We start from the raw sequence: 9,940 nt of genomic DNA, 5'->3' as shown, positions 1-9,940 counted from the left end.
ACTTTTCTTATTCTCAAATATACAGAAGAATAAACTTACTTTAAAGAGATGAATCTTCACAGTAGTCTAAATAGAGGTGAATGTCAGTATGAATTAAAAAAAACCAATAAAAATTTTCAATTTAAATATTTTAAGACAAACCTGGATATAATGATGACCAATTATTATGCCATACCTATTCAAGCAATTACATTGGGTAAAAATCCCACAGTGGTACATTCTTTTTCCTAAAGTTTCACAAAAAGTAGAGCTTCTAAATATTTTAACACCACACCACCTTTGCCAAATTCTACTCCTTTGAGCAAATAAAATCTTGGACTCTGGGCTGAATAAAGTATTTCATTCCAATGTCTTTTCATTCCAAATTCATTTCAATGTATATTTGAAACAGGACAGCATCATCTGGTATGACCACAAGGTGTTGATGACAGGGTAACTGGCTTTTTTAGTCTGCTAAGATCACACACAAGCCAAATGTGTGTTATCCTAACTGCCTGGTCTTATGCACTGAACAATGAGGAAAATAAGGATTATCAGACAACATGTTTTGAAAATGCTGTGAAAGAAACATTTTGGATCTCAGTGAATTCTAGCAAACCCAGGGGCTAGTACAGAGAAAAAGGGTTGGTTTTCTTCTAAGAAACAGAAGTCCCATCTCTCAGATCCTGCTGCTACAATAACTGAAAAATAGGGTGGAACGTGAATAGATACAATGTGAGGACTCTGCAGCATAGATGAGATGTTACTTTTAAAGTAAATTCTGGTCTTTCAGTATTTCTGGTGAAACAGGAGCTAGTAACACATTTCTCAGCAGATATATCAACGGAGGAGAAAAGGCAGTTGGTAAATTTGCAGATCCCTTCTCACACATTGTATGGGTGGTCAACTATATCAAGTTGTCCAATGAAACAAATATTAGTTATTTCAGCTACCTGGGCCAGGTATTTTTAAGACAGTGGCATGATTTGAGTTTTCAGATAATTTTTTTTACTCACGACAGTACCTGTGAAAAGGTTTGATGTATCTGTAGGGTACAGAGCCTGGGCTGAACTCCATGTTGCAAGTGTTCTCCAGTGACTTTTAATGTGTTTGTTCTGATCCTTCTGGACTTAAGTTTAGATTTTTGATTCTCATAGAAATCAAACACTAATATGTGCCAAAAACACCTCTGTGATTTCAAGGCATGAACTATATATGCCATTCCATATACAGTCATTCTGTCTTCTAGATGGTATTACTGAACCAAGTCTTGGCAGGGAAAAGTTGGGAAGCTTGAGGTGGTCTAGGTAATGAAGTAAAGATATGTATCCCAAGCTGCCCTGAATGCAAGCAAAATATTTAGTCACAGAAAATTTAATTCTCTGTTCAGATATTATTTGGATCACAATAATATATTGAAAAGGTGATCTGGGGAGAAAACAAAGCTGCTGTACTCTTGCTGCATACTCACTGAAAGCCATGCAAAACTCATTAGTTAGCTACTGTTGGCATTTATAGCTTATCAGGGTAAACAGTTCCTTTTTGCAGGGCACAAGTTTTGAGTTCCCATTATAATCAAAGGGCACAGGGTTCAGAAAGGCAGCCCAAAGTGGGAAGCTTAAAATGCTCTGCTCAGTACCACACTTTTGTCTCATCAAAATTCATGTTGCAGCATTTCCTGGATTTTAGTGCTGTTTCATTCTACTTTCAGCATTTTTATCTCGAAAAGTAGCTACAGCAGTTTCTAAAGAAAGAACAGAGCAGCATGAGGAAGCACGTCCCCAAATTAATATTTTTGAGCTTCTGACTCACTGGCTTTTTCCTCTTACTATTCAGACAAGCTTGCCAAGCTCTAGGGTGTTGAAAATGTCAAATGCCATCGCTTGTGTTCACCAGTATCTAGTTTAAAATTTCTGACCTGATTAAAACATAAAATCCCAAGTTTATTGTCACTACCAGCATTGTACCATCATGTTCTTTTCTTCATCTGAAGTGTTGACAGTATTGCCAAGTTCCCAAATTAAGTGATATTTGGAGTTCTGCCCCAGATGGAGCCATATGGTCTTGAGATCTCATGTTTTAGCCATTGTTGTTACAGAGCAAAACCACCCAAGCAATTGCGTTTCTTTGGCAGTGATATGAATAGTGGACAGCAAGCTGAGAAATTATTTTTTCAATTTTCAGGGATATCCAGGCTCTATTTTCCAGATCTAATAAATGTCATGTACCGCTGTCTGTGCCAGACAGGCCTCGTTTGTTCTGCTGTAACAAGCAGGGCTGATTTCTTGTTATACATTAATATCAGAAAAAATAGAACTGTTAGGTTAGCAAGTCTGCTTACATGGAAGAAGTTCATGGGTTCTCAATTTCCAATTTATGCGTTGCCATCTTAGTACAGGCATTATATATATGGAATACATGAAGCCTGGGGAGTGGAGCTTCTCTGAGACAAAAGCAATGTTTACAATTCACATATAAAAAGTAAAGGTGACAGAATGAGCCAGTAGAAAAACTGTAAGAGAGATCTTTAGCTCTGCACTATCCTGAACCCCTGAGATCAAGACTGCCTTCCTCAGAAAATATCAAGAACAGCACCATGAAATAAGGAAATTCCATCCTGCACATTAGAATAATTGAGGCTATCAGGAAAAAAATCAAGGCTTAATGATTAAGCTGACATTTCTGGAGTTATACTAGAGATTCTTTTGGATTTACACATCTTAATTAAACCAACTTTAACAGAACTATTTTATGCCTAACACAGCTGTGATGGACTAGTCTCAACTCATCTCACTCTAATTCAAGGCAGGAAAAGGAAGTAATTTTACATTAGCACATAAATGAGCTGTGTACATCCTTATCACCAGATATTGTTGAATTTCAACAATAAGAAAGAAAGCAAGCCTGCATAAAACATAAATCATGAATTATGGTAAACATGAGAAATTCAAACAATGCAGGCACAGTACTGAAACAGATACTAAGCTTTATGTACTGTCATTTAAACCAATACCTAACTTCTGAAGATTAGAAAGTGTCTTGCACCTTTGAATAATCTGATGTTGGACTTGAATTTCTTCAATAGAAAGAGAAATGTCCATTCTACTAAAATCATCTGCTCTCACCCTTACTGCAAAATAAGACAGAAGTAACTGTCCAAACCTGCAAAACCAGGCAGAAGAATCTCCTGCTTCTGTTTACATGTGTAGCATCTGTTGCAGAAAATGAAATTATTACCTCTACACCCTGTAACCATCTCCATCCACCAGTTTCTTTCCACTAACTTCCATTGACTTACATCAGCAAAAAATTCCCCACAGGTTTCTCATGTTTTCTTAGTCTGGGTACTTGAACTAATGGAGGACAGATCACATACAGCCTTAGTATTCTGTGCAGCCAGTGGGGATAATAGACACAGCACAACATTCAGAGCAGTGCCAAGGTTAGTCCCAAACTAGCTGAGCTAGCAGACTTCCAGGCCACATCATTGGAGTGCTGCGAGGGGTTTTCAAATGCAAAACTTCTTCCTTCATATCCGTAGTTTGCCTGTGGTGGGAGATTGCTAGGGAGCATCTCCACTGGAAGAAAAATAGCCTCACTCCTTGTTGTCAAGTGAAGATATCCTGTTCATTTCTCAAGTCAAGTATCTAAGGAATCAGAGAAGTGAAATCTTCCTGTGGTTCAAGCAGAGCCTTAAAAATTCCTCATTTCTTTGTGACCTCCTGACCAAAGAAAAGAGGGGCAGACTCTAGTGCTTTGGGCATCTAGAAGTGAGGGGAGTTAGGCTTCATCTGAACGTTCCTGCCCCTTTCCTCTCATGAAACATGTGCCATTTCATCCGGTCCTCTGAGCCACTTCCTCCTCACTTTGCAGTCGTCTGCTCTCAGAGCACTTCTGCAAGTAAGCCCAGTCTTCCCTGCACAACCTGGAGCTGTGCTCAAGGGGAGCCTTGCTGGGAGGTAGGCTAGAACATAACCTCAGTGTGTCACAAAATAAAGCAACTAGGCATTGTGACCTGCTCAGCAGCCTGGGTGGGTGAACATTATGCATTTTAAGGATCTTAATGCTGATTTCGAGAGAGCCACAACATTTCACCCCAACAGGAGCTGTGTGCCCTTGGTGTGTGTCAGTGACCCAGAACTGGCTCCAAGTAAGCTGACAGGCCATTGCATTGCACTGGGTGGACTCTTTCATCCCCCCCAGGTAGCACAGAGCTGCACCCACAAGTTGCTGTGCCCTGGCTGTGTGCAGTGCTGTGCTGACTTCACTGCACAGCTTCTCTGTCTGAAGCCAGCTCAAAGGCAGCCCAGGGAGCTCTGCACTGTTGGCATCCCCACAGCACAGACATGGCCTGCAGAAGCTACTAGGACAGGACTCCCAGAAAGTGATGGGAAGCAGAATTTCAGACTAGGCTGCAGGGAGGCCTTTAGTACTTTTATCACCTACACTCAACCCCAGTAGTACTTTAAAATGTGTAATATTTTATTAACCTACACAAGTGTATAAAGGGCTCACAACAGCTCTGAATTCAAAGTCAGGTCCCCTGGTTTCAGTCTTGTTATTTAATGTAAGCTTCCCTGAACGGAGAAGGACTCTGGGAATGTGGGCTTCACCTCAGCCTTACCTACCCTCCAGCAGGACTTGTGTAAAAGGAAATTTAATCTCATCAGGACTTTCAGGTGCGTGGGTGTTTCTAGGAATAAGCAACACCCAACCACAGAACCACCAGGAAGAGGCTTTATAAGCATATTGTGCCACTTTTCTGCCACAAAAGTTATGAATTATATCATCATAGCCAGCCTGCTGCATTATGCTGTTCTACTAGGGGACTTGCTATGTGATGGGATCCATGAGCTAGGAAATGACCACTGCACACTGGCCTGCATGGCATGGTGAGCACAAAAGCTCAGATTACAGAGTCTGCAATTGCAAGCATTCAGACAATCAGATCTGAGGCAGACTTGTCAATCATGTTCCAGGCAGACTGGATGAACTTTGTTAGAGTCAAGAAATGGAATAGCTGGAGGAACATCAAAATGCATCAGCTAAGTAGATAGAGAAGTTTTGCATCTGCCTACACAAAAAATGATGCTATGGATACTTTCATTTTCTCTTTCACATACCTCCATATGCAAAATAAAAGTATTTGTTACGGAATATGCAAATAAAACTTCTGATGTTCTTTTTCCACGATTGTAACAAGTTCTAGGTTCTAAAACAGGTCATCAAAAGGCAGGAAATTTACTGACGAGTGAGACAGACACAGCAATCTCTGAAATAATTAAATTGGTTTTAATGCCCTGCACGATGAACAAGGCCATTGAATACTGTAATCCAGCCTTATTTTACCTTCTTGCCAAATTGCCAGACAAAACCAGGTGAGTACTTTGTGACTGAAACAGATCTGTCAGTACACAGAGAATCATAACCCTTTCCCAGTACCATTTCCAGCTTCAGAGATTTACTCATTTATTTGCAGACTATCGAGCTATCTGATTCTTTAGGATTTTCAGCTGACATAGAAAGAAACAGCAGGGAGAATTCTCACATGGAGAAAGTCGTGGTATCTTCATGAGAAGTCAACAAAACTGGGCCAGTTTAAGTTTGTACCAGATGGGGTTCCAGCCCTCTGATATTCATGTCATCATTGGAAACTAAGTTCCTGGAACAAACTTAATTTCTGTCTGCACTTGGTTAAAAGTTAAAAACCAGCTTTACAGTTCCTGCACTTCTCGTTGAATTAGTTATTAACTTGGAATCTTCTGTCAGCAAGGACTCTAAGCTGAGTAAAACCACTTCAAACAGAGCAGATCACAGAGACTGCCAAATAATACCTGATGACATTTATGATAATTAACATAAAATGGCACTGCAATAACCCACACTGAAAACCACAGGCAGAACCTAGATCTGTGCTCTTAGAACTCAGAAGACAGGGAAAGTTCAGTCTTCAGCAAGGCTGTGAGGATTCTTCATAGCATCTTAAACAAAAAATGCTTGAGTTTCTCTGCAACTGTGTGGAAACAGGCACTTACTCGAAGCACATCTTTAATTGCACTTGTTGGCAATGTCTTCATCCGCAACTGTGTCTCAAGCTTCAGCTATCCCAGTCTCTCCACCTTTTTTCCTTTACATCAAATGCACACTATGTTTTTAATTAATGCAGCCAGAAAATCCTGACAACTTTCAGTCCTCTACATGCGTTATTTCTTTGTCCAGGTCATCCTCTGTCCCACTCTGTCCTTTCTCAGGATCAGATGTGGCAATCTGGTGAAGTTCCCACTGACTGGAAAAGGGGAAACATACCCCCTCCCATCTTCTAAAAAGGAAAATAATGAAGACCCAGGGACCCTACAGGCTCAGTCTCATCCTCTGTGCCTGGCAAGATCATGGAGCAGATCCCCCTGAAAATTACACCAAGGCACATGGAAAGGAAGGAGGTGATTTGCAACAGCCAGCATGGCTTCACTGGCAGATTTGAGGTCTTTCCATGATGGGTGAAGGCATTGGTGGATGAGCGCAGAGTAACTGATGTCATCTACCTGGACTTGTACAAACAAAGCACATGACACTGTCCCACACAACATCCTTGTCTCTAAAGTGGAGAGGCCCAGACCACACCACAAGGATTTGGCTGGATGGTCACACTCAACGCAGTCACTGGCTCAATGTTCCAGTGGAGATCAGCAATGAGTGCCATTCCTCAGGGGCTGGGGCAGTTTAACACTTTTGTTGGCTACATGGACAGTGGGACTGAGAACACCCTCTGTGAGTGTGCCCACAACACCGAGATGTGAGGTGCAGTCAACACGCTGGAGGGAAGGAATGCCATCCAGAGGGATCCAGAGGTCTGAGAGCTGGGCGTCATGAAGTTCAACAATGCCAAGCACAAGGTCCTGCACCTGGGCCAGGGCAATCCCAAGCACAAACACAGGCTGGGTAGAGAATAAATCAATAGCAGGCCTGAGGAGAAGGACTTGGGGGTGTTGGTGGATGAGAAGCAACATCCTCTTGCAGCCCAGAAAGTCAAACACACTCTTTTGCACATAGTCAGGATGTGCTTGACTTTCTGGGCTGAAACCAAAGCAGTGTGGCCAGCAGGGCAAGGAAGGCCATTCTCACTCTCTGCCCTGCTCTGGTGGCATCCCACCTGGAGTCCTGCATCCAGATCTGGAGCCCACAACATAAGAAGGACGTGAACCTGATGGAGAGAACCCAGAGGAAGGCCACCAAGATGATCAGAGGGCTGGAACACCTGTACCATAAAGGCAGACTGAAAGAGTTGGGGTTGTTCAGTCTGGAGAAGGCTCCAGGGAGATTTTAGAGCCACGTTCATAATTGCAACCTGCTAGGAGAGCTGGAGAGGGACCTTACAAGGGCACGTAGTAACAGGACAAGGGGGAATGGCTTTAAACAGAAAGAGGGTAAAGTTTAGGTTAGATACAAGGAAGAGATTCTGTTCTGTGAGGGTGGTGAGGCACTGGAACAGGCTGCCTAGAGAAGCTGTGGATGCCCCATACCTTGAAGTGTTCCAAGGCGGGGTTGGATGGGGCTTTGAGCAACTTAATCTGTGGAAAGATGTCCCTGCCTATGACAGGAGTGTTGGAACTAGATGATCTTTAAGGATCCTTCCAACCAAAACAATTCTAGGTTCCTGTGAATTCTAGGTCATGGGATGCCAGCTCTCAATATGTAACTTGGAGAAAATTCTGCTGTGATTACTCATCACTTCTTGTGGTAAACTTCTGTTTTCTGTCATGACCTGCTACAGACTTCTCATATATCATTTCCCAAATTCTGCTGCCCTCAACCAGAAAGTTGCTTCCAAAGTATCTTAGTCACATCTTAAAAAATTCTTCCCTACCTAAAGTACCTGGCTGTCTAATTCCTGGTTCTGAATTAATTTTTATAGTAAAGATCTTCCATGATGACAACTTAAAGTTGGACTTTTCTTATTTAGAAGAGAGTTTGCTCTCTTCCAAAATCTCTTCTATTCCATTGCATCTCTTATTTTTTTGGTTTATACTGCAATCTTGTATCTGGTGCATTACAAGACTACACAGTTTACGCGTCTTAATATCTTCTCGTCTTTGCATCAGGTTTGAGCACCATTTCTTTTACATTTGAGGCCTGACACTGGTTACATTTTGCCTATTTCTCTCCAGTCTTCTTATCTTTACTTACATAAACATATCTTTTTCCTCTCCATGCCCTTGTCTAAAATACAGCAATTATATCTATTCACATGTATTACTAATTCCATAGTCAATGGTAAATACTCAGAAAATAAACCAGGGTTACTGTGAAAAGCACATTGAAAACCTCAGAACAGTGGAATGTCAAAATCCTGTACTGAATTTTAAAAGTCAAGTGGATAAAAATATACAGAACACCCTCCCACAAAAAAGCAGTAGTCAATGAGATGTTCCTGGGTCCAAGATAATCCATCTGAATTGATGTTTTGCCTTATTTTCTTTAAATGATCATTATCAGTCTTTCTTTTACTTATTTGCATAAGACTTTAATCCACACTCCTCTGTTCCAGTGAACAACAATGCAGACCATTTTGGAACACCAGTCTGATTAAACAAAATTACCAGTACATCAGACTGCAGTCATCAAAACAGTTTAAAGATGATGTGCAGTCCTAGTGCCTGAGCGGTTCATTTCCTGCCACCTTTGATCTGTTTTCTGTCTTTTCCTCTTATGTCTCTGTCCTCACTGCTAATTATTCTGGCTTGTAGCTTTTAATAGCTGAGGCGTTTTCTCTACCACTGACCCACAGAACTGTGCTGGGGAAATGCTGTGGCTTAAGAAAGGAGAGGGAACCCGGAGTCTAAAATTATTGTATCCGTGAGGAAGTGGAGAAACTGATACAATATTATTTTAAAGCAACCCACACAAGAGTATTCTGAAAAAAAACCAACTCCCAAACATATTGTTCACTGAAAGGTGTGGGTGACATTCAATTTCTGGTGACAAGTATGTAACATAGACTTCTCATTCTGAAACAGTTTCACCCTTCCCCTTGAACAAGGGCATGTCTCTTCTTCATTCTGATTGCAAGACTGTAAGTATTACCTGTCCTTATCCGCAAATATTGTTGTTTCAATTTTTTTTTATTCATAAACAAGGAAAAGAGAAAAGCAGTTTAAGACAAAGTTAAATGAAAATCATCACTTCTCTTCAAAATACTGATTTAACTTTATATTTTTGAGGTGTCTTTTCCTCAAAGGACACCCCAATTTCTTATTTAAAGACAGTATTTTCCTGTGGAAATTTTCAGAAAAATTACTATGTTGCCAGTAGCAGAGTGAGCCACAAGATTTTGAAGTTCTTAATTCACCCTATACAGGACTAACATAATACACAAATGTGCTTTACTCAAATCCTTCTCATCTGCACAAAACTCCTGTCTGTCCTATTTGTGTCCCCACACTGCTCAGCATCTTCCCCACGGTACCAACATTTATGCTGCTTTCTGCATCCCATCTCTTTACTCTCAGCACACCCACGGGTTGGCTCCTCTCTTCTCCATGAAGTACCTCCATCTCTTTGCTGATACAAAAGTCAAAGTACTTGCTGAAAAATTTTGTAAAAGAAAGGAACCTTATCAAACTTCAAAAACAGGTCTCTGTGCACAAAGAGTGCTTCATTTCTTTACAGCTTCTAGTACCCATAGAATTCGTGGTGTCACCTGGTGAAATTTCAGTGTGCAAAATTCACTGCTGCTCACTGGAAAGCCTATCCTCTGGGATAACACATTTAAGCAGTGGGGGTGCAATGCCCAAGCAACTTCACCTGGCAAAAGGAGCAGGAATATGTGAAAGAAACAGCCCTGCAGACCCCGAGGTCAGAGAAGGAGGGGCAGGAGGTGCTCTGGGTGCTGGAGCAGTGATTCCCCTGCAGCCTGTGGTGCAAACCATGGTGAGGCAGCTGTGCCCCCACAGCCCATGGGGAT

The sequence above is a fragment of the Chamaea fasciata genome, unplaced genomic scaffold (genome assembly GCF_029207755.1).
Source record: "Chamaea fasciata isolate MVZ Bird 193981 ecotype frontalis unplaced genomic scaffold, bChaFas1.0.hap1 SCAF_2, whole genome shotgun sequence".
Classification (NCBI taxonomy): Eukaryota; Metazoa; Chordata; class Aves; order Passeriformes; family Sylviidae; genus Chamaea; species Chamaea fasciata.
This window is presented reverse-complemented; position numbering follows the sequence as displayed.